This window comes from Enoplosus armatus, chromosome 4 (genome assembly GCF_043641665.1).
Source record: "Enoplosus armatus isolate fEnoArm2 chromosome 4, fEnoArm2.hap1, whole genome shotgun sequence".
Taxonomy (NCBI): domain Eukaryota; kingdom Metazoa; phylum Chordata; class Actinopteri; order Centrarchiformes; family Enoplosidae; genus Enoplosus; species Enoplosus armatus.
This window is the reverse complement of record NC_092183.1, coordinates 12340321-12366691: the sequence shown is the minus strand read 5'-3', so window position 1 is coordinate 12366691 and position 26371 is coordinate 12340321. Positions and strand designations below refer to the sequence as shown.

Here is a 26371-nt window from a genome sequence, read left to right as displayed (position 1 = left end):
AAAAACACTGGTTGTGTCATTGTTTTAAAGTGTATTTGTCTTTTTTATTACAGGTAAAGACACTGTTGTGATCGTTTGGTGTTTGACATCAATGTAGTGGAATGAATGGAGTGAATTTACTATAAATTGTGGATTTTGTGGGGAAAAAAGGTAATTTAAAGGAACATTTTAGTTAATTACGCTTTGTGTCTTCTTTGCTAAGTTCGGCCAACACTGTACTCAGCAAAGTAGATTTGAACATGGCAACATCGCTACAACAAAATCAGACAGGGCAGGAAAATAGGGATTGGACGATCGATAGAAATATACAGAAGAGCAGCGTGGCCGGATTATCTTAACCACTTTTAGAGTGTGAATGACAATGTGAAAGGGGTCACTCGTAGTGATGAACCCACAGAGAATCATCCTCAGAATCTGCAGCTTCCCTCTGCTTTACGGAGCTTTATAGTTTGTTTATAAATATATATATCATTGTTTAGCTGTCTGTCCTGCATCTTCATTGTTTTGGTTCATTCTCACCACTCTCATAGAGTTGTTTTCTGCTGCAGCAATCAGCAGACCAACACAGTTAGCAACTAGCTGGTGAACATAGTGGAGCATTTAGCTGCTTAAGAGCCAGATATTTCCCTCAGGAGTTGGTAGAGACCAAAAACAGAGCTAAAAGAGAGTGATTATTGGACTTAGATTCACCAGGTGGTCAGAAACACGGCTCCAAGTGAATGATAATGTTGCTCTGTAACTGCAGGAAGTGTAAATAAGCAACTGTTTGCTACTTGGTAGGAGAAATGACGACCAGAAGTATGAAACTCAAATCCAAGTCGCATGAAACTGGAATTAAGTGTGACAATAGTCATTGCTTCAGCAATTTCTTTAAATTTCGATGAAACAGCACCATTTGAACGAGCCTTCCAAGGACTGCCAATAGCGTAGGTGTGATTCTGGCTCAGGTTTGTGTACCGCCACAAACGGCCCGTGTCTGGTTGAACAGCTGTTCTGTTAAAGCAGGGTGGGCAATACAGCCGCCCAATCAGAGTACAGCTCATGAATAATGACATTGTTAAATTAATGGCCCCTAGACCACACGGCCTGCCTCATTAGAGGTTTTATGTTGAGTGCTGGGAGTTAGACATTTGGAGAAACTGAGCAGATGTATTTCGTCGACATACAGTAGTTACACAACCTTGTCAAGAAAGTAGGAAAATCTCTCCACTTTGAATGTCAAGGGGATAATAGAAACTTAAGTGCTGTAGTGTAAAAAACAGGCGTTGATGTTTTTGGACAGCTGTCTACAGTGTTTCTAACTCATTGAAGAGAAATGCAGCTGATACTCGTCCCACTACTTGCCAGCAGGATATACTGTAGCAGGATTGGGGTGCTGGAGATTAAATCAACTGTAATTCAGTCAAAATGCAACCCTGAGACATTCTGCAGACATTCAGAGATATTACATTCATTTAAAGGAAAAATGGGTGATGGTAGAGCTACAGGAGCAACAGGAGCTACAGATACAACACACCAGTGATTGTGAGTCTCAAACAGTGCTACACAGCAATGAATATGTCCACGTGGAGAGCCCATTCTTTAGCTCTTTAAGTTGCTGCTGTGACACCAGTGTTGCTGTGAGAGCCCGAGGGTTTAGGATCTGGAGTGGAGCAGGAGTGTTAGGGCAGGAGCCTACACTGGAGCTGAGTTAAAACAATGACTGTGAGTGACTGTATTGATCTCTTTTAGGCTCTCTGGGTACACCTCAGACAAACTGAAGCCATTTACTGCTGCACATTGCCCAGGGCGATGGATGTAGAGAGGCTTTTATGGGATTTAAGGACATCAGGGCCTGTCAGTCAGTCTCTTAAAACAGCTTGGTTGTCTTATGCCCAGAAAGGAACAGCGAGATCAGTTATTAGCAGACAATAGTGGATTTCGTGATTTGAGATTACTTTATAGGCGGTAGTCAGTGATGTCAGAGTGTAAGATTGGTTGAAATATGGAGTTCAGAAACGCTTCAGAGGTGTTGATGGACAACCTAGATATCAGGTACAAGTTGACAAAAACAACGGATTGAGGCTCTTGTTTGTTCATTATAGTTTTAGCCATTTTACTGCAACCATCTTGGCTCCAGCTACTGAAACTGATCTATTTTTGAGACATTCTCAACAATTTCACAGGCACAAATGTAGAAACTTTGGCTGCCATACAGTAATTTTGCCTTTTGATGAAGACTAACTGACTGCAAATCAAAAAGGCAAGAAATTCCTTCATGTAAACCCTCTAATTCTGCCTCCTTCGGATGTTTTATCCAAGCAGTCAGTGGAGCAGTCACTCAGGCTTCAGGGAAAACACAGGACTGCTGCCACTGTTGACCCCGAAGGTCGCAGTGACCCCTTAAGCCCATCACAATACGTACAATCACAGACACACACTCACAGATGACTTGTAACATGAACCCCGTGGTCTCTAAACTGTGCTGTCAACCCGATGAACACAGGAAGTAATCTATCGATCTGATGCAGGGATGCAGGGAGAGAGCGACAGACACAGGAGGAGAGACAGCAGAAATAAAAGATGGGAAGAGTTAAAAAGAGATTTAAGAGCTGCAGATTTGCTGAGTGGCTGGTCGACAGACAGATGGATAAATAGAGGGGAAAAAACACAGGGAAAGAAGAAAAAATGCAAATGAGATTTTAGATTTTTAAAGCCTGAAAAGATGAACATGAACACACAGTTTTCTGCCAGTTTACTACAGTTTGGGTTATTTCACACGAGAGATTTCTATATTTGTGTTTGTATTTGTCTGAGTTCTGTTCACTGGTTTAAGTGAGGCAGGGGTCAGCTGGAGAAGGGTTAGAGCTGCAGCTAATGGTTATTTTCATTATTTGATTAATCGTTTAGTCTTCATCAAAATAGTGAAAAAATGCTAACCACAAATTTCCAGAGCCCCAGGTGACGTCTTAAAATGTCTTGTTTTGTTCAACCAACAGTCCAAAACCCAAACACATCAAGTTTTCAATGATATATGATAAAAGAAAAGTAACAAATTCTCTCATGTGAGAAGCTGGAACCAGAGAATGTTGAGAATGCTAACACCGATTAATCGATTATTTTTCTGTTGATCAACTAATCGATTAACCATTTCAGCTCTACATTTTATTATACAATATTTTAGGTAAGTAGCAAGTTCTACCTCATCACTGTACAGAGCATTTATGTTTCATTTAAGAGACAAGTGGCAGCTTGTGACAGCAAATAACTTTGAAATAAATGTCTAATTTTGAGTCCAAAGTGGGTCCCTGCCATGAGAAAGATGACAATGGCAAAGGCATAACAGTTATACATAAAACAGCCAACTATTTAAAAGAGAAACAACGCAAATACGGATGCAGAATAGATAACATGAGGCATGGATAGATGAAAAAGGGCTAGGAAGAAGAAAAGACAGATAAATAGTGGGATGGATCCAGTAGACCGGTAGAATTTCCTCAACGCTGCAGTTAGGTAAATGTCCGTATGAATCTGCCTGTGTAAGCCAAAAATCCTCCCCCTCTTTGCCCTAATGTAGAGGCCTATCACATTCCCCTTTTCTCTGTACCAACCACTGGTAAAAATAGACATTTCCTCTTCTCTCTCTGTCTCCCTGCGTCTGCCTCGCGTCGTGTATCTCCTTTCTCATCTCCATGCATGTGTCTACCGCCCCGCTTTCTTTCGTCATCCTCCCTTTTTTTTCCCACATCCTCCTCTCTTCCTCTCTCTCTTTCTTCCTTGTAGCCCCCTCAGTCTGATCTTTTCTATTTTTAATATTCAACCCACATTCACCTTCTCAGATGACACACTGGAAGACCAGTTCCTCCTACTTAGAGCATTCTGAGGTGGTCATAGATGTGAAAATGAAGAAGCAGGGGAGAAAGTGACAGTGAAAAAAAAAATGAAAGTGTGAAAAAGGACTGTGGGTTGTTGTGTTTCCAGTTATCTAATATCAGGCTTTTATAGCAGGGACATGGCCCCCAAGCAACTGTTCAATATGGAGAAAGAATCGTGAATCCAAATAAAAAGACTTTTATAAAACTGAATAAACTTTTCATCTAATATTACCGAACTCTTTAACCTTTAACTCCTTAAGTCTTGAACCTGACACTTAAATTAATGGTAAATTTAAACAAAGTACATTTAGTACAAACATACTTCACTTTAGTATTTACATTTTATACCACTTTATACTTCTGACTCCGCCACATTCATTTAACAGCTACAGCTTCTTTTTATAAAATATGACACACTGATACAGATTTAACTACCTTTTGGCGGCTTTTGGCCGCTCGGAAAACAACAAAAAAAACTTTTGCCTTCTGACGTGGTCAGGTGACAAATTGTACAAACTATTTCGTTTCAAGCATAACCTTATTTTAATACCATTTTTGCATTGAATACTGTTACAATTGATACTTTAAGTACACTTTGCTAATATTACTTGCATACTTTTACTGGGTTCTGTACATGACTTTTACATGAGTATCTTTGTGTGGTATTGTTACTTTTGCTTGAGTAAAGGATCTGAATCCTTCCTCCACACTTCCCATCAATACTTGGTGTTCAAGCCAAACCCATCCCACTATATTAAAACTCTTAAATTCTATGACTGTAAAAGAAAAAAAAGGTTTGTACTGTAATTAGACAGTCGGAGCACGTCACTGACAACGACACTTAACACAGTCAAGAAGTAAAAAAGGAAAAGCTTGGATGACTTGAAACATTATTGCTGCCTACGGTTAAGAGATGGACCGAGTCAAAGAGAAACGGAAGGAAAAGTTGATTTACAGAAAAGAGAAAGTACAATGAAAGAGGATTTGGATGTGGCATTGATTTCAAAGCAGGAATGGCCGCAGATATATTCGGTTTCATTTATTGTGTCTGACTGAGCCTTTTGTACTGATAAATACAGGAACGCTCAGTACAAAATATGCAGTGACACACAGACGCACACCTAAAAGCTCTTGCACTTTCAGATGAAAAAGACACATTTACACACAAGGGACACCAACAAATGATTTATTTTATTGAAAAGAAAAAAACGCTGTCTTTCTTCTGAAGAAGGGAATATCTTTTTCAAATGAGCCTTTTAAGCAATTATACAGAACAGCCTCTTGAACGCAGCTTTAATGCCACAATACACGATTTATGGAAGGGGTTCATGGCCAAAAAGTCTTTGCTGCTCAAAATGTAGCTATTTTTTTTCTGCTCAGCTTTGCCTTTATGCTGAATATGACATGACTTAAAACAAGCTCAGACATACTTGTTGTATTCTGATGGTGGAGGTATAAAGGTCGTCATTGTGCAGTTACTTAAATGTATTGTTTTTTTAAACTGAGACTTTAGGGACTGTGCTGCAGTCAGGGGACATACCGCTGATGGAGACATTTTTAGGTATGGTAATGTCACAAACACATGAGGGTAAAACAGGCACTTGATAACAGTTCAGTTATAAAACAATAATATCGTGTATCAGAATGTACAAAGGAAATAAAAAGGACAAATAAAATAAACAAAACATAAGATGACATTCACTTCCAGTTCAAAACCTATTATACTGTACTGTCATATTTCCCAGTGTTAGCATTTTTTTCAATTTTTAGCTTAAACATCTTCAAAACGTTTCCAAGAAAATCTAAATTATGCAATTTACAATGGTCAAACATAAAATATGTACAATTATGTGCAAAACAATCTAAGGAATTTAACCCTAAAATGAGCCTAGCACCCTGTCTATAATAGGAACTGTAACGGTTTACAGGAAAATAGCTTCTGAACGGCGTTGTACTAATTTTGTTTAATCATACAGAGGAACATTGGTTATCCAGACCACAAGTTGAAGAATAAAAATTCCTGAAATATTCAGTTTGTTGAAATACAAAAAAATACTGGACCATGGTTAGCTTAAAAAATGGACCAAATATTTCTCATGTAGCTCCCAGTGGAGCAAATCCTGACTTAACGTGAATGTTAACATTTGTTTTTCTTCCCTTTTTTTTTTTTATTATTAGTTTGACATTTTGGGAAACACGCTTTTTTGCTTTCTGGGATGAGAAGGTCGATACCACTCTTGTGTTTGGCTACAGCCAACAGCTGGTTAGCTTAGCTTAGCACAAAGACTGGAAACAGGGAGAAACAGCTAGCCTGGCCCTGTCGAACAGTAACAAAATCCACCTACCAGCACCTGTAAAGCTCACTAATTAACACATTGGATCTTGTTTGTTTAAACTGTCCAAAAAAATGAAGTGAATTTCACAAAATGTTGGACTTTCACTTTAAGTTGTGGACGCAATAGAGGTCATTTTTACTCTTTTTCTATCTTCCCATAAACCTGGTGTTTAGGCCTCTGCATGTTCATTCAAGTCCATTCTCTGTTTTCATCAGTAAAGTTTAAATACTGGTCATTTCACATTTGGTAGTCCGATATGGCTGTCCAATGGTTGACTCCACTTTGCACTAAACAGTAATGACTACATTCCCAAAACATTATCACTGTAAATGATCAGGTTTTAATATATGTACTATATTCTTATGTAAAAAATAAACATAGCTTTAGTTTAAATGCAAGTTCACACTTGTAGCAACAGACACATATCTTGACTGTGAAAAAGTTACATTCATGTTGCTGATGAAGCTATAATTTTTGAATAATTCAGATACATACTCATAATGTGTCTGGTTGAAGTTTTCTCTCCATAATAGAAAACACAATCTTTCTTTCTTTCTTAGTCTATCTTTCTTATAAACACACACATACTGATGCATACACAAACACAAACAAAGACACCCACACTCTCCAATCTTCCCCCTCCATTCACTTTGACTTCTATCACTAATTGCTTCGGGGCTGCTTTAATTGATTTTATTCACCTTTTGTTTTTATTTGTTCATTTTGTTGTATTTTTTAAACATTCTTCACTCTGATGGGTTTTTGATGTCATTTGGTTTTTGACGCCTAATTAGTACTTTGGCAGATTGATTATTTTTCTCTTTTTCTAAGCCCCAAAGGGATTGTAATGTGGGGTTTTTCTTGTAATTATGAGCATTTTTAATCCCTTTGTATGAATACACAAGTGAACTAAACCTACAAACTACAAAGTAAAGACTATGAAAGTTCAACCAATCAAATGTTCCCTTTTCTCTATTTAATTCAGTCAATCTCACACTGCAAAGGCTTCAGATAGTGTATCAGGTAGTGTTAGTGGGAAAAACCACCACCATAATAGAAGTGCTTCACAGACACTTTCAAAATCGCTCCAACAGTAAAGAAATTAACCCTTAAACTGAAGTGCATGTAAAGTATGAACACTAAGTGCAGTTTGAACAGCTAGCATAGCACAGTATGGTCAATGAACACCACTGTGAAATGTGAATTTCTATACATCAGTAAAAGTGCACAGCCCCTTTTTTTCTTATTAATGGATGCAGAGGCTACTCAAGTGCACACTCTTAAGATAATGAGATTTAAAAACATCAGCCATCTGAAAAGCATAACATGGTGGGGTTTTTTTTCTTTTTCCAGATTAAATTTGGTCTGGGGTTTTGGGATAAACAAGGTTGTATTCTATTACACTTCAAAAAATCTTCCCTCACACCAGCTAGTGTCTGTGTGTTTTTTTTTTTTTTGTTTTTTTTAACCCTGTAGCCCTCTTAATCAAATATTCCCCATGCATCTGCCCTGACCTCAATCTCAGCCAGCACTGCCTCTCTCCGTGTGTGTGTGTGTGTGTGTGTGAGAGAGAGAGAGACAGAGAGAGAGAGAGAGTCATCCCACATACTGACTCGACATGTGCACATATGGTGGACTGTATGCTGTAAAATTCTACCTACAGTACATGTGGACGTGCCGTGCATATGTGATACACTTAAGCACTTGACATGTGCATGTAATTATTAATTTATGTGTGCATTTGTGAATAGAAGCATTTATGTGTCTCCATAATGTAACTGAGACGTGGAGCATTTTATATGTCCATGTACCAAAAATGAACATTGAAAAAAGTCTATTAAGATTGTACATGTTCATAAAAGTCCCAGACTATTAAGGTTTTCTATGTACAGCATAAATGTTATTGTGTCTTTTTCTTAACTGTGTGCACGTGTGACCTGTTACAGACAGATGTGCATGCATGACTGCATCTGTCTTTCAGAGAGGAAAGGTGGGTGAAAGGCAACCTATGATTCATTTAACAGGGAGACTTAAATTTATGATCTTGTGTGTGTCAGTGTGTGTCTGCATTGGATACTGATGAGGTGTCTGTTCCCTAATGAGTTACAGACAAGGCATGTACAGTATATCTAAAAAATGTTTTCTCTAAAATACACGGTCAACATCCAGATTTATAGAGCCACTAATTTCCCACTATAACAGAGCTGTTGGCAGGGGAGGGGGAGGAAAAGAAATCTGTTTTGCGGCAGATGTGCTGGATGTTTTGACAGGTGTGGTGAATACCTGCAAAACTAATTTGACGGTTATGCAGCAGTTTGAGAGCACAGTGCCTCCCAAACAGTCAGGTAGCGTGCTCTGCCACTCCTGGTGTTAACAGTCTGTAGTAGAGACTGGCTAAGACTTTCAGAAACCTGCCCAACTCATCATGTAGGTATCCTTTTAAGCATTTATTGCACACAAGATCGAGGCAATTGGAAGTGAAGCTCAATGCATTCCCATTTCTCTGATCACTTTTATTACTTGCTCTAACTGTGACTTGCAGCAGTGCAGGCTACTCTAACAGAAAGCTGCTGCCAAATTCAAACAAAATCACTTTTTTTCTTCAAAGCCACTTTCTTTTTCCCCTCCCAAGTCTGCAAAGTAGTCTTGTTTTTGTCAATCTAATGAGGCTGAAAACTTATTCCGCACTGTTCTTTCAGTTCAGCAGGTTCACAGAGAGCCAGTGCAGTGGCTGAACGTCTGGGTGTTTGGATGTGGGATTATTACACAGGATCTAAACAGCGAAGATGGTCTAAATTTAAACAAGAACCTGAACACAGCGTTGTTTACAAAGTTATATTTGTGTGTGCGTGTGTGTGTGTGAGAAGGGCTTGTGTTAATGTGCATGAAGAAGTATTAGGGTGAGCTTAGGTGCCTAAATCTGCATTAATGTCTGTGAGTGTGTGTTTGTTTGTGTATGCAGAGGGTTGGGTGTGTATGGAGGTGCGAGGCATGTGTGTATTTGGGGAAGATGTAGGTTAATGGCTTTCTCTGTCCCTCTGATCTGAATAATTCATCCAATGGGAGGCTTTTATGTGTCTCTGAAGGCTTCATCTGATTGGTTGATCAGGCTGCTGCATCGTTCTACCTGGTTCTTCTACCTTTAGAGGTTGATAATGGACACCATGCACCTGATCGTGTCTGTTAGTATGTGTGTGTGTATATTTGCACACACATATATTTGTAACCCCCTACAGGGTCCCTTCATTTCTTATACATTATTTTTTTGTTTTGTTGGTTGGATATGTGGATGTCCCCTCTACTCATCTTCCCCCATTTTCCATTTTCTCTCCCTCCCTCATCCCTCTCTCTCTCACAAACACACACTCTCTTTCTCTCTCTCTCACAAACACACACACACAAGCAATCTTTCTCTCTTTCTTTTAGTCTCTTGTGTGTCCGTCTCCATTAGCGTGAGACCACCTCCACTGGGATGTTCTGAAACAACGCACAGCCTGAAGGGAAACACAAAAAACATAAACAATAACAAAAAAAGAAAACAACACAACTGTAAAAGGAAGTGATAATAATAATAATAATAATAATAATACTACAAGTTTTTATCACAAACAGCATTTACGAGAGAGCGGACTAGTTGCTGGTAGTGTCAGTACAGTTTTTTTTTTGCTTAGTATTTGTTATAAAAGTTGTTTTTGTTATGTTGTACTGTAGGATGGAGAAAGAACACAAGGCTTTTTGCAATATGCTTGAAAACTGTCATTTAATGCAAAGGAAAGCAATGTTCATTGAGGGTTTTATTCCAATCGTTCAAATGGAACTATATGTTAATATCCTTGTATTGTTTTTCCACCCTTCATATAGCGATGAATTTTCAAGGTTAAAACATCTAGTATTAGACATAGAGTATTAGTAAATTAACATAACATAATGTTATTCACAACACAGCAGCACCAGACTTGTAGTCAGTATGCTTGGCAATATAACATCCTGGCTAAGTAGGCCTCAGTAGTTATTTTAAACCATTGGTCAGACCCACCAACAGCAGCAGCGCAATTACCTGTTTTTGAATGCAAAGCTGTGTTGGTGTTACTGACAAAGTCGGAGACGTGGTGGATCACCACTGTACATCTGATAGGGAGTGCAATTTAGTGTACCTTCATACTGTGAGTTTTTCAAAAAATGAATGGACAAAACTACATTCAGGTAGACCAAAAGAGCACATGGTAGGAAACAAACAGGCACACAACAACAGCCCGCACCACCCCCCATCGACGGATTAACCTAATTAATCAAGCCGAGTGGCAGCAACATGAGAAATCGCAAATTAAACTGGACAATGATATATTTTGAACATTTTCAGCACCCATGAAGCCTGCTGTAAGCTCTGTTTTGGGGGTGGGGGGGGGTATTTTGAAAATCATGCATACTCCAGAGACCCCTGGTAAGCAGAAGGAAAGGAGTTGAAATAGTAGTTACAGTTAAATATGCTTGTAAATAACACCTGTGTCGTGTTACCTTGAAGCTGCTGTGAGATACAGTATGTAGCAGGAGTTTCACAGAAATGTCAAGTGGTTGGTAAATGCCAGAGATCAGAGAGGCAGTCTAATTAGTTCATCTCAATCAGATGTGTGTACCCAACTGCAATTAATGGTTGCTATGGTGATGGTAACTGCTGAGTGAATCCTGGGTCAGACAGTTCCTTTAACAGAGATTAAGCTGAAAGGCACCTCTCAAACTTACTCAGCTTTATTACTCAAAGATCATAATTCCTGTCTCCTTTTCACATCGAGAGAGAGAGGGGACTCTTCTGAATGTGTTGCTGTAAAATATGTGTTCATGGTGTGAAAGATGTGGGAAATAGAGAGAGCTAAAAAAATATCTGGTTTAAGTTAACATTGGAGTAAATAGGGCAGTTGGATGGCACTCCTGAAACTTTGAGACTCATCGGGCAAAAAGTGTAACTTTGTTTGCTTAGATATTTACATGGTTTGAAAGAGGACAAGTGTTAGCATGCTAATATTTGCTAATTAGCACTAAACACAAAGTAAAGCTGAGGTTGATGGGAATGTCATTAGTTTGGTCATAGGTTTTAGGTCATTAACTAAAGTATTGGACAAATGTTGATCTGCTGGTGGCGCTAGATAAAAAGTGGTTTCAAAAGTGTGATTATCAAAGTTGGTAGGATTCATCCTCTGGGGACCATGAATGTCTTTAGTAAATTCCATCCATCCAATAGTTGTTGAGATATTTCAGTCAAGTCAACTATAAAGTGTGACTAACTAGCACCCTAGATTAACCTCCTCTCCAAACAAACATCAGGATTGTGTACCTTTTTGTGCATAGGTAAGTCCAGTAGTTTGACTGGTGTGCACACACTCGTCACACACCGTCTCTGTGTGTGATAATGTCGAGTATATTTATTTATCAATTACGCAGCAAAGGTCACAGTCACTCTGATATTTCATACGAATGCACAGCAGAGCAGCTTCCCAGTAAAGTGCTTATTTACTGGGAAGCTTATTTATAAAAAAATAACAATTTACTCACAGCAGGAGCGAAGTGACCTTTTACCAAAACATGAACAATAAACTCATTGATCGTACACACTTTATAGCCTTCAACCTTCCCACTGTGCTCCAATCAATGGATACACTCATACCTACTTACATTGCTACCTCGTACCAGAGGGCACAGTGGGCTGTTATATATATCCAACTTTTTCAACTTTTTGTCACGTCCGTGCATGCAAACACACACACACACACACACACATAAATCATAAAAGATAATCAGCTGCATGTGTCTTTGTTGAAGTACAGGCTCATACCAACACCTGGCATGTCACTGGTGGAGTCCGTGCCAACCAAACATAACAGCCTTATCTGTGTTGGAGGATTACGTGTACATTACCAACCTGTCAGTTTACGACAGAGGCTGAGCCAGCCAAAAGAAATAAAACCCCTCTGCTGGATGTGGCATTAAGGCTCAAATGCATACCAAGTATCTGAGAGAAAATGAGAAATGTCACCAAGAAACCTGTGGCCAGAGTTTGTGTGTGAGAAAACTCTTGGAGATAGAACATCAAACAGACGAGAGGAGAGAGATCGAGATGCTGAAATGCAAGTGAGAGAGAGTGTCAAATCACTTTTTTTCTACTTTAAAATCTGATAATACCAGTGCATTATTCTGTACCTATTTTTGAAAAATTAATGGTAGAGGTTTGGGTGGCCTAAAAGCCAAACTATGACAGAAATACAGGATGCAGAGCATTATGAATATGAGATAAAAAAAAAAAAAAACATCATCAGACAAGAACGGACGATTCTGCAAAATGACAATTACAATTTGAATGATTAGTCGATTAATCGATTGTCAGAAAAGTAATCTGCAACAATTTCGATAATCAATTGATCTTTTTAGATATTTTTGAAACATAAATGGAAAACTTTCTTGGTTCCAGCGTCTAAAATTTGAGGATTTGCTGCTTTTCTCAGTTTCATGTTATTGTAAACTGAATATCTTTGGGTTTTGGGGTTGGTTGCACTAAAGTAAGACATTAGAAGACGTCACTCTGGGCTCTAGAAAGCACTTTTCAGATTAATCAATAATAAAAAAGAATCGTTAGTTGCAGCCCTAATGCCAATATTTGTTTTACACATCTAATGCCATTGTTTTTAAACCTCTAGCTTTCGACAATATCTCTGCACCGGTATGATTAAGGTTTGGAAAAAGTCATGGTTACGGTTAATAAAGAGGGAGCGTAAACTGCAGGGCTGTCTCCTGCTACATGCCCAACTACCACCACAACCTTCACTCCATTACTTTCTGCCTTGCTACATGAAGAGTACACTACCTTGCTTCCTCAATGCACACCAAGCGTTAAGGTTACAATTAAATCTTGCGGTGCGGATATAATATATGGATGTAATTCTTCATGGGCTGGGGATAAAGTCCTTAAACTGGACTCAAATAATTAGTGTAGAAGCTACAGTGTAACTCCTGTAGCTCTTATCCAAAAACTAATGAGTGCCAGGGGTTAGGAGAGTCTGGGATAGTGGTGATACTCATCCTCTATTAGCATGTCTGTTTGCTTAAACTGAAAAACAGCACTAATGAATGCGGTATACATCCAGATTGTGTATAATCATGCAGTTAACTGCAAACATGCTTGTTACGTCCTGTCCCAAAACAATATCTCCACTACTGCTGCAGGTCTGAGGAAGAAGGATGTGTAATTAGGGGGCTTGTGCAGTGGAAATAAAGTAAGACCAGCCAAGTAATGGCTGAGACGTCTGTCAGGACGGGAATGTAAAGGAGAAAACCATTCTAGCCAGCTGACACTTTATGATAAAGGACAGGGTGAGGCGAGCCAAAAACAACAACCTGCTTTCTGCCTTCAGCTGGGTTTGTCATTTCAGTTTTGTAGGGGGAAAAAAAACCCAACAAACTTGTCTCTAACACTCACTTTACTACAACCAGGCAGTGACCACGAAGACAAAAACCCCACATTATGTCTCCCTTGAGGGAAGTTTCTTGAGATTCCTCGCTGTCCTGCTGTCACACTGTCATCTAATAACAATCCACCAGAGACACTTGGGGCTCTCATTTGTACCTTCACTGTAAGATACAATGATTCAGATGAATTCTTGTGTAGGTGTGCAGTAGAAGTTTAGTAGATTAACAATCCCAGGAAACAGCAGAGGAATGTAACATCAGAGGGGTTTATTGGTATCGCAGAAGGTTTCCATGTGATGGTTTATGCATTTAGCAAAGCCAGAACTGGATCAGGGCCCAACTACTCAACTGCAAAAATACCTTTATCGGTCCAGAAAGGTTACAGCTTTAAACTAGAACACACAGTAAAATGTATGTATTTACTTATTGTACATGGCACAACAGAAGATAAAAAGTCTCTGTGTGTCACTGATTTGACAGATATAGAATATGATACCATTACTTGTTTGTTAACTTGTCATTTACTTTCTGACCCCTTAACTTGGTGGTTTATATATAAATATGAGCTATAGTTCCTACACAGTTGGCCTGTAAACGTCCTCAAATTAAACCAGATACAGTTATGGTTGTATTACTGCAGGTTCGGGGGACTGTGTCATCACAAAGAAATCACTGCCCTAATACTTTCTGCCTTCCACGTTCAAATACATGAAATACTGGTGTGTTATGTGGTGTGTTGTTGATCAGTTGTGTAAATCCAGTGGTGTCAGTTATCAAATATAATCAAATGTACAGTCGCATTGGTCACAGTGTGCAGACATTTTTTCCTCCATACTTCTATTTATAGACCAGCACCTGTTACATTGTTTATACCAGCAGCTGCCTGCTGTTTGACTTGCTGTTAAATATTTCAAAAGAAATATATTTTGGCACTTGATGCGTCACGTTTTTTGATGTGCAGTATATAGAAGCAGCACACCACCCAGACTCAAAGTTACAATTTCAACCTGAAAAAATCCATATCAATGTCATGTTTGGCTGCCAATCATCGTCGGTCCTTGTAGTCCTTGTCACCCTATGACTCACTTCATAAACAAAGCCAGTAAATGGGGGAAAAGATCTCTCGGCTTGAGGCAGCACTGCAGTAATGAACTCTTTTTGGCTTTACGATTTGACATCTTTTGTCTGCTCCCATCTCAGTGTCGACTGCTGACTTTAGTCGGTCCCCGGTGACGCTTCATGTCTCCTCGTGTGTGTTCGTGTGCGTCTGAAGGCAGTGATTCACTCTCCTCCCAGACTCAGCTAGTGATAATGATTTAGTTTTGGAGCAGCGCGCGTTGGCAATGACGCAGGTTGCTGTGGCAACAGCATGCATTGGGCAACGGAAGTCGACCATGTCACGCTACAGACCTTCTGACAACTACACGCAGACACACACATGCTCATATACATATAACCCTAACAGTGAATATTTGCTGGTTTCCTAAATATCTTTGGGTTTTGTATTGTTGTATTACCACCTTGGGCTCTGGGATATTTTCAGACATCTAATAAACCAAATTAATCGATTAATCAAGAAAATAATGGACAGATTGATAATGAAAATAATTATTAGTTTCAGCCTCCTTGGTTTGCACATACCTGGACTCAATCCAACTGATTTCAATGTGTGTGATACAGCACCTACTTCACTCATATTGATCAATAAAGATTACTCATACATACATACGTATTCTGGGCCCCATCTGTCTGTTTAATGTCAGTATTTTCTCAGGACATACGTTTGTTTTTCTGTGCACGTCAGCTTCAGACTGCTTCTCGCTTGCTTGTGTGTGTTTTTCATCAGTTGTCTTATGTCAGCTAAGAAACCCATGGACAGCTCAGCAAAACGTTAAGTCTTGGCACTGAACCAGGGACTGGACTTCAAGAAACACGGTAATAAATCCAAGTGGCTGCTCTCTGAGGCTGCTCACATACAGTATGTGCTGTAGCATCAGGATGGTTTGGTTGTTCTGAAAATTAACACTCGGTGGGACATCAGACAGGTATGAACATGAGCTTGTGCATCAGGAAAAACAATCAGGACTCTGATTGACAGTCTGCCTTCTGACTCTCTCAGACACACAAACACACGCAAACTGACAGCTTTCTTTCTACTTTTCACATTTTCTTTCACTGTCTGTCACATTCATTGTTGCTCTTTTTCTCCATCCTTCACACGCCGAGATTTACCCTCCCGCTCACACACAGTCATGCGCCCACTTCATCTTCATCTTCGTCTTCCAGCAGTGTTGTGAATTTCAAATTTGAATCCTTTTCTCTCAAATGTGACATTTGAATGTGTTAATCTAATGAAAACAATCAGCTGTTTAAACATTTAAGAAAATAAAAGAAACAGAAATAAAGTGGACAGCGACGCTTATTGCCCAATAACTAAAATCACATTTGGAGAAAAATTCAATAAAAGAAATGAATAAACAAGCACGCTCTGGTCTCACATATTCAATATAGCTACTCAAAAGTAAGCATTATTAACTTTGCAAGATTGGTCGACTTGTTACTTTAAGTACTGAATAATTTTCCAATTTAACAGGCTTGGATTAATTCTGTAATTATCATCAGCGATAGTATTACCTCGATCTCCTGTCGAACATAAAGTTGGCAGATTATGGCCAAAAAAATCTAACCTGTATGAGACAACACCTACTGAGAGGCGCTTTTATTCAAGATACACAAAAAACCTGCTTTTTGTCGTCGTTTTGATTGTGTTCTAAGTAACATCTGTCTGTTGAATCAGCGTGTTCTCAGGAAATACATCTCTGTCAGCTTTGTGCTGCTTCTGGTTTGGACTGCACTTTAACAAACAGTGATAAATCCAACTGGTTTCATGTGTCTCTGGAGCTTCAAGCACATGTTCTGTAGTATAAAGAATGCAGGTATGAACATGTACTTATGTATGAGGAAAAACAAAAACATGATTGACAGTCTGGACTTGCTTTCTTTCAATTTCTCACATTTTCTGCCTCTTTCTCTTTTTGACATTTTTTGTTTGTTATTCTCTCTCCATCCTTCACACACCTACTCTTACCCTGTCGCTCACACACATGTGCTCCCCGCCCCCATCACCCATCTCCCTTCCACACACACACACACACACACACACACACTGCAGAGCAGAGCTGCTGAACGTAGCATTAGGCAGTGATGGGAAGACAGGGCCAAGAAGAGACAGAGGCATCCTGGCTCAGTCTGGACAGGCAAGCAATCAATTGATCAATCAATAAAGCTCTATCTGTTATAGTGCTGCTCCCAATCGCTCAGCACTGCTGCTCTCTCTCTCTCTTCCCCCTGCTCCCTGCTGTGCAGAAAATGCTGCACAGACACACAAATATATACAACACAAAAGCAGCCAGACACAGTAAATGATATTGGCATGCATCTTTGCCAACTCTCATACATATTCAGGAAAACTGGGGACTTTGTCTCTTGGCCGCTTGAGTATCTGCCTGAGTGCAGCAGGACGAGGTGTTGATCGATAGCTAAGGCCTCATTAACATAGATCCTATCATATAGACATTCACTGTACTGCCAAGAAAAAGGCACATTGATGCAGCATGTACACACTCTCTGGCAGCAGTGACATTTACTGAGCGTTCAGCAGGACCTTGAACAACAACACACTGTCATACTGTCTGAGGAATAAATCACACTGACATGATGTACACATATACGAAGTATAAATACACAAATACCAGAGGTAGTGGACTCACATGACTGAAGTTGACAAAATCAAAAACTCGACTTTGACTTTGACACCAGTGGCTTCACTTGGACTTTAGCCTGTTGGCTTGCAATGACTTGATAATGTTAACTCCACATTTAAGAGGTGAAAATTGAACCTGGTACTGCACTGCATTTATATTTAAAGCTTTAGTTACTAGTTACTTTGCATGTTCAGATTATTATCAAGTATAATCAACAAATAAATTATGATGCATAATTACTACTACCCAGCAGTATATAAAGTAGTTAAAAGTAGCCCAACTTTTATTAGCTGCAACATTAAAGTAATGCATTCATTAATCCATAAATAGTTATAATTCAATAATATAATATATATTATTATGAATTGAGTGTATAATGAGTACTATTGGTACTTTAAGTATATTTTTATGCTAATGTGTTTGTACTTCTACAACTGCATTTGGACATTAAAACATTCAGGTAAGCGAGACGATCCAGCTGCTTCATGTCAGTTTTACTTATTGGAATCTCTCATATCATATTAATATTTCATGACGAGCAGGTAATTGTCTGAATAAGATGTGCCAAGTAAATGGTAAATCTGCCAGATACATTTAATCAACATGTCACAACTTCTGCTGCGTATATCATTTTCAGGTTTTATCTTGTGACCAACTTTTACGCTGCCACTCAAGCGTGCAGTGCTTCTGTCTTCTCAGCAACAAAAAGTACAGCTCTCATGTAATTCTTTGCATTTTAGTTATTTTTAACTTTTGTTACACATGTTGAAAGCTGAAGACAAATGCATCCAATAAGGGATTCAAAACTACATATTTGATTAAATGCAGTAAAACTTCCAGGCACATCTGATCATTTTGCTATAAAATGTATTTGAAAGTAATGCATACAAAATGTAAATTTTACTTCTGTAAATGTACTACAGTAACTGTTACACTGTGTAAACATTGGCACATACTGTAATGTTGTTTAGGACTTGACTCAGGACTTGTTGGACTTGACTCAGGACATCATAGCCAAGACTAACCTGTGATTTGCAAATCAATGCCTTGTATGTGCGGATGAAAGTTATTTTCTTGCTTTTGTTAGATGGAATCTCATGATAAAACCGCGGGCCGCCATGTAAACACTGGCAGAACCTGTTTGCGTTTCTGATTTGTTTTCATTATCATATTTATTAATGTTATTTTTTCTAGGTGGATCGCTGAGTTAAATGGTGTTTAGTGGAAACAGTGGCACCGATATTATTAGCTGTGCTGCCAAGAGAATATCAGGATACACTTAAGTAACATCCCTGCAGATGTTTTTTTATAAAATACTTTCCAACAATTAAATATAAGCCCTCATTTTTTGGCAAATCGTGGTGATGTTTATGTAGTCATTTCATGACAGTCAACCCATTCTTTCTAGTTTTATCTATGCTCAGGGGCAAAACAACCATCTGAAAATAACATTAAAGGAAAATGATTTCCATTAATAAATTATAGCTGCCGCCAGAAAACCTCACATCCCAGACTTTAGTATCTTTAATGTCCTAAATATGAAGATAAATATGTAGACAGTGCATGTGCATGACTCAGCTTCATGAGCCCCTGGTTTCCTTGTATGACCATTTAAAGTCCATTTATGTTCTCTGATATGCACGAGGGTCGTCAATGGGAAAATCAAATGAGGTCACACTGAACATTTCAAAGTGCTTCCTTTTTGAAGTGGAGAGTAATCAAATTTAAAAACCCCTCGTATTTCAAAATGGAAACAAATTCTAACTCCTCCGCTGCTCTGTAATATCCATCTGTGCCCCGCACAAATAGTACGTATGCATAATGTCCTGTTCCCACACTGCACTCCCAGTTTCAGCTATCTAATTTTTCACTGCTCTGACTGCTCGTAAAGGTCAGGCTGACCAATAGAAGACAGGAAATGATATACGGCCTCACAATGGACTCTCTGACAAAAGACGAGAAGAGAGAGATGGTCACTATCTTCATGTTCTCTGGCTCTGACCACCAACATTTCCCCTTCTCAAAATAGACCATTAAGGCTTTTGATTGTTCTCTCTCTCGCTCTCTGATTTCACACATGGGTGATTTCACATCGTCTAAAAATGATAGAAAACGAAATCACGGGGAGCAGTTTAGACGACGATTAAAGCTAGTTGAGGACTATTTCAACTAGGTTTCATTTCCTCTCATCAGTTTATTCAGAGACCAATTTCTGCAGAAATGTGACATTTCCAAAAAACAGATGCCATGTTTTTCCAGTTTGATAACCTGAAGCAAAGACCAGTGACAGCGCAGTGAGCGGTGTGTTTGTCCAGTCAGGTGTAAAACGGCTTAAAGTCAGACAGATTAGAGCACTTGTCATCACAATGATTGAAATTACACCTGTTGAGTAGCAACAAATGCAACTGGGTCTTCACATTGTAATAAACACAGATTTTGTCTGAAATAATCAAATCAAAAATCTGACTTTAAAATATGTCCCGCTCAAAATGAGTGCGCCGCACCAGAAATCAATGTGAAAAAAGCACTAAAAAACAATCTCTTATAAAGTGCAATGTGTACAAAAAAAGAAAAGCTGCACAGACAAGGACTTCAGGCAATGTTTCACTTTGGAAAAGAGCAGTTTCCATTTTCAGAGCACTTCAAACAATCACTGCCCTCAGGATCCGCCATAGGCATTTAGTCTTTCCTTCCTCCAGCTCTCAACGCTAAAATCTGCAAACAAACAAAACCGCTCCTTGAAAAACTCAATTCAGTGAAATAATAAACACTATCAGAGCTAGGCTTTCTTTTGTATCCATCTATCCATCCATTTATGTTATATACCCGGGGGGTCACATCAGCATGTAGTGAGCAGGAAACGCAGCACAGGGGTTCACAGTTTTCCTTTGTCATAGGATTACCATTTTTTAATTAAAAAATGAAAGTATGAAAGTATTATTGATTACTACAGTGAGTACTACTGCATTAAAGATAATTAAAACTACGGTTTTTATTGTATGTATATTATTATTCTACTGTCTGGATGCAGTTGACTTCATCCTCCCACTTTACATTTGTTGAGTTGAAGCTTATTATCATGCGTGAATAAGAACTTGCTGTAAAACATCAGTACAACAATCGGATGTAGCCGTCTTCTCTTTCAGTCAATCTATATATGTTTTGTCTAATTTTCTTTTGCACGCAGCTTGTCAGGTGCACAATGATGGTGCATTAAAGTGCATGGCAGTTGAAGTATCTATAGTGTCAATGCATGTTTCAGTGACTCAGACTACTTGCAGCTTCGAGCCACTTACCTCAAATAACCCACTGACCTGCAAAGAAGTTGTTGTGGTTTCTCAGGAAACATTTAAAAGAAAGATGGTTTTACCCTGGCAGGCATCATTCAGACTTCCTAACCAACTGACCTTTAAACATGTTCTTCTTATTTATGATTGGCTGGAAAGACATGAGGGATGTTGTTGTCTGATAGTGTTGAAGCTTACATGGTGGTGGCACCATGAGGTTGACATCAGCTCCACCTTCAAGGTCGGAATTTCTGCTTATCAAATATCAAATACCTGCAAAGCTAATGGCCTTCCTACCAGCCTCAACTGTACTTTGTGGTTATCGCTTATATGCAAATGTTAGCATGCTAACACAGTAAACCAACATGTACCTGCTCAACGTCAACATGCTAGCATAGCATTATCACTGTGAGCATGTTAGCATGCTGACATGAGCATTTTGCTCAAAGCACTGCTGTGCTCAAGCCACTAGCATGGCTATAGACTCTTTGTCTTTTTCTACAATTTATTCTTTTTGTTTAACAATACCGAGCCAAATATATCAATGCATACATCCCATACAAGAACTCTGCCTGAATAAAATACATCTAAGATAATCCTTTTAGATTATTTATTAGTCCATTGGTTAATCAATATTATTATTTTAATTAAGACATTTTCAGAGAGTAAGAGTAACAAGACAAAGACTCTGTCCAGGCTGTTGATACCACAGTGGTACTGACACATTTCGGTCAGTGCTCTAAAAGTATTGAGGTTTGATACTCATGCCTAGTCTAAATACAGAGTCATAGTTTGCTTTTTTCACTTTGTGCTTCAACTCATTCAGTTTTTGCTTCCTTTGCAAAAGTTTAGTGGGTGAGTAGTGTTTGTCAAAAACCTCAAGAGCTGGAGGTAAAAGCTGCTTTCCTGCAGGGAGAGGAAGAAGAGGAGGAGGAGGAGGTGGTGGTGGTGGGTACGCTGAGCATGCTCGGTAGTGCCTCCGGCCTAGAATAGAGCTCTGCTGACCTTGAGGGTGTCATATCGATCGATCGACAGAGAGGAGCTGTGTGTGCATGTGAGAGAGAGAGAGGGAGAGAGAGAGAGATGGAGGCGTGTAACTCCACCAAACAAGGAGAAAACTGAAACCTGCACTGATGATGAATCATTGATAAGTGGACAAGAGAGGACTTTCTCCTTACAGCTCTCTCTCTTTTTCTCAGTTTCTCTTTGCCTCGCTCTATCTCAGCTTTAAAACAGCTACCTTCTAGGTATGGCGTCATCTTCTTTCTCTCTTGCTTTCTCTCTGTTTTTCTCACTCTCGCTTCTCGTCAAATGTCAATTTTAGCATTCGCTCTCTCTTCCCCTACGTCGGTCTCTCACTTTCTCCTCTTCACATTTACTGCTTCACTTTCAATCACTCTTTTTATTCCCCCGTCTTGACATTTCTGTCTTGTTCCTGCATCTGAACTCGTGTTTATGTTACACTTCCCTCCCTACAGGTGCTTCGAGGGCATGAACACATATAGATGCTGCTGCGTCCTTCCCCTTCTGCCTGCACCGTCTGATCTGTTTTCTCTTTCAGCTGAGAGTCTGCAGTCAGTTTGGGAGGGTCGTTATGTGTCATTTTGTGGAAACTGTTAGGCTTCTAGCAGGCCCATTTCAGCCAGCCTGCCATCACTCTTTCTGTTCATCAGGGTGCAAAAATCATTTCTGCAGTCTGCAACAATCGCACACAATTTATACTTAAAATACATCTTAATTTAAATTAGACTTCCTGAATAAATAACTAACATCTTTCACTCGTCCAGGCACTTCATGCACTACTGATATAACAAACCTCCAATACTCCAATAACAGCTGCTGGCACATGAACTTCACAATATCACCATCCCTGTGAGCCAACTTGTGGCAAAGGGGACTCATCCAGGATACAACTCCAAACTTTGTTAAGTGAAATGTAGCCTTGGTGCGGTATTTCAGATACCGGATTCGGATTTATAGCTGCTTCCTCCTGTTTCAGACCAAGCAGGTAGTCTCACCAAACCTGATTTGCTTTCTCTCCCAGAATGGAAGGCTGTATTGATCGGATGGGTTTAGCCTAATTTGTGAGCAAGTTGGATCTTAAACGATACTGACATCCCACCCACTAAAAGTGCGAGAGAAACTTCAGGTTTAAATCCAAATACTATAATTCGCTTTAACTTTTAAGCAGCTATTAAATTGTTTGGTTTCTGGTCTTATTGGCTGCACTGAGAACATGGATTCAAGCAACATGTCTATAAGGATCCATCTAGAAGTAACCACTACTAATAGTTCACTGTGAGATCTTAGGAATGTTCAGAGTAACTGGGACAAACAGAAGTTTCTGGAAAAAGACATAGTTGTTAAGTTTTTGAAATGTGTGATTTTTCAATGTTGTGGGCACCACAAATGAAATTCCCTTCAGCCCCATTGCATAAGGGTCGTGGAAGAAGTCATTTTTTTTGCTACTGCGCCACAATTTTCACCTCTTTAAAATCAACAATTGATGAAATGATTGCAGTTCACTCTCACCGCTCTCATCACCAACATTTCCAGTCGCAGCAGCTGTTTTCTGTCAAACAGACAAAGTCAGCGACTAGCTGGTGAACATAGTGGAGCATTTAGCAGCTAAAGAGACAGATGTTTCCCTCAGGAGTTAGTGGAGACCAAAATAGAGTTAGAAGGACGGTGTGTGTTGAACTCACATCCATCAGGTGGCCACATACATGACTCTAAATAAATGCTAATGTTGTTGTTGTGTCTGCTGGATTTATAAATAGGCATCTCTTTGCCAACAAGTTGTCAGTGTTGTGTTGACAGCTTGTTGCCCCCAAGTGGCCAAAAAATCAGATAATGCAGGCTTAACAAATCAAGAGGAAAGACAAACAAGATAGTATTTCAGCTTTGCTAAATATACATTCACTCTCTCTATCACTATCCACATGGTAAATCTTACATTAAACCATATTTAGTTGCTCCCATCTGCGAACACAAGAGTACACGCAACTATATACAGTATTTAAAATCGCCATCCTGTCTGTGTGTGTCAGGAAGCAGCGAGGAGGTCGTGAGAAGTAACCTGCACCAAATGTTGTCCATGTTTATTGATGAGACAGAAGCAGAATAATGCAGTCAATATAAATAATGTAAAACAGCTACCAGTTTCTTCTCGACTCTCAGAAAGAGACGGACAGAGATTCATCCAGAGTCAGTGAGGCGAGCGGAGCTATTCTCATGCACACCTGTTCAATATGGTACAAGGCCTCTTTACACTTTCTGATCACAAGTTCATCATCATCGTCACCACTGACTGTGCTCATGTGGGGGTGTGTCCGTGCGTCTGCGAGCACGTGTTTGTGATTTGGAAAACCACGTTGCCATGACAAAGTGCTGTTTGCTTTCGATTGGCGCTGGTGGTGCGCTGCCATCTGCGGTTATATTTCTGCTGTTCAAATGAACTTTGGGCATAGGTCTGGTATAGGAAATATGCGGAGGTTTTCGAACAAACAGCGGTTATGTGGGCACAACTGTTGCTGTGGATTACTCACAGCTCTCTGACTCTCCGTCTGACTCTGCTGTTCATACTGACGCCACTGTCTCTCTCCCACCACGCTCACCTCCATGTCGACATGCTGCAGGGCACATACATCTGGATGTATAAGGACGGGGCCGCATGGGGAGAGGAAGTCGGCAGTGGAAAGAGAGAAGGATGAAGACTCAAGGGGAGCAATCAGAAGGACAAAACTGTAACGTGACCTAATATCCTACACATGAATAGGAGCGCATACACGTGCAAAAATGCTTAGACTTAAAGGAAAACATACACACACACACACACACACTCAAATACAGATATATATAGGGGATGCTAAGAGGCTAAGATTAGAGAGCTCATTTCCTTCAGAGAAACCTCATTCACCTCTCCTGGAGAAAGAGGAAACCACACACAACACCATAAATACAAACACACATACACACACATGCACACAATGTATATAGTAGCTGCTCCATCTGTCTTTCACTGTTCCTCTCTGGGGGGCCATAAATCAATCACTGCCAAAATACTGCACTTCAACACACACACACACACACATGTGCAGGCACATACACTTTTATTAAGTCAGTGTCTACATTTGCATTCACTCTTTGGTTTGGTCATTTGAATGTCAGTTGTGGACCTTCACTGCTGCGTCAAATGTGAATGGTTCAAGCGACGCCAAAAACTTATTTACTCCTAAAACAACTGTCTTTAAACAGCACAAAATTACTTCATCCAACGGTTGAATTCTTGTGTTGCTTATCATGAATGCTTTTTCAACCAAACTGAATTAATCTAAAGGCAACTGAAAGCAAGGCACAGAAAACAGTCCCTGCACCCGGCTTGTATTGTATGTATTTTGGGATTTTCACACAGCTAAATCTACTCAATTTGAGTCACTTTTACAACAAACAATGTCTGCTTACAGTTCTTTAGCTGCACATTGAACATGTCGATATTAGAAAAAACAGCATAACCACCGCTATGTATGTAGAAAAGGGAGGACTGATGGAAGTGTTGTTCGGTGGTTATTGTTAGTTCACAAAGAATGAGAAAAATATCAGCCAAGCATCAAAATGAGCAAAACAGAGATGAATCAGTTCTTCAAGTCAGTATGACAAATACAACAAGAGAAAATAAATTAGTTACACTTGTAGCCATTGCAGAAGTCACATATTGTTCTGAAAACACTTATTTGAAAAATGCATGAATGTGTGTGTGTGTGTGTGTGTGTGTGAATGGGGAGGGGGGGTTCAACAATGGGTACCACAGTAGTTTTACATCAACATGACACAAAGACTACAAGAGTTCAGTTTAGTCAGCATGCGTGTTATTCACCAGCAGCACTGAGACCCGGTGAACCTCCTTCAAACAGCAACTATCTCCACCTGAACAGGATGGTTTCATGGATACGTGATGATCTGCATATCAAATGAGATCTAGATGGAGCCCCGAGCCCATAGCATGTAGCTATCCCATCTTCAACTCAGGCTTCAGCCCCAGATTATCACCTTTGAGCTAAAATAACCACTTCGAGGAAAATGTCAAATATATCCCCAATAATGTGTACTGTACGAGTATAACCATGTGTCCCGCAAGTGAGACTAAATCTGGATTAATACTTCTGCGTTAAAGGGCTACATATCAATACCTATGCCATAGCTACCTTCAGCGGGACTCCTGTTAACCCCTTGTGTCATTTATAAATCCTGGCAACAATTAAAAAACAAAACATAAAGCAAAATTGTTGTAATCCAAGAAAGATTATTTTTCATAATGCAGTTGAAGGTCCAATCTATAGTTTAGGTAAACTGACATGTATCATCAAAAAGTTAGATTAAAAATCAGCATCATGTGTGCTACATGTTGCTCAAGTGATTATAAGTAATAAAATAAAGATCAGTTTCATTGTTTAACAACTAATTAACTTAATAACTTCCATGTCAATTTGGAAGTGAGATCAGGTTCCACTTTTTGATTTTGCTGTTTTGTGTTTTTGATGTATCCATGAAGCCATCCATGTTACACTTTAATAGGCCAAAGCTTTGATTTAGACATCCACAAACAGCAAATTAGACAAATCCCAAATAATTTGGGGATTCATTCTGTATTGTTTATCCTCTCCCACAGGATGGAA

The 26371-nt window shown here is 39.4% G+C and overlaps 1 protein-coding gene across 1 annotated transcript in view; it reads right to left on the bottom strand.

Moving 5' to 3' along the window:
* Positions 1-26371, bottom strand: part of ntrk2a (neurotrophic tyrosine kinase, receptor, type 2a) — a 73945-nt gene that overhangs the window by 27772 nt on the left and 19802 nt on the right. The gene's annotated exons all lie outside the window — the stretch shown is intronic.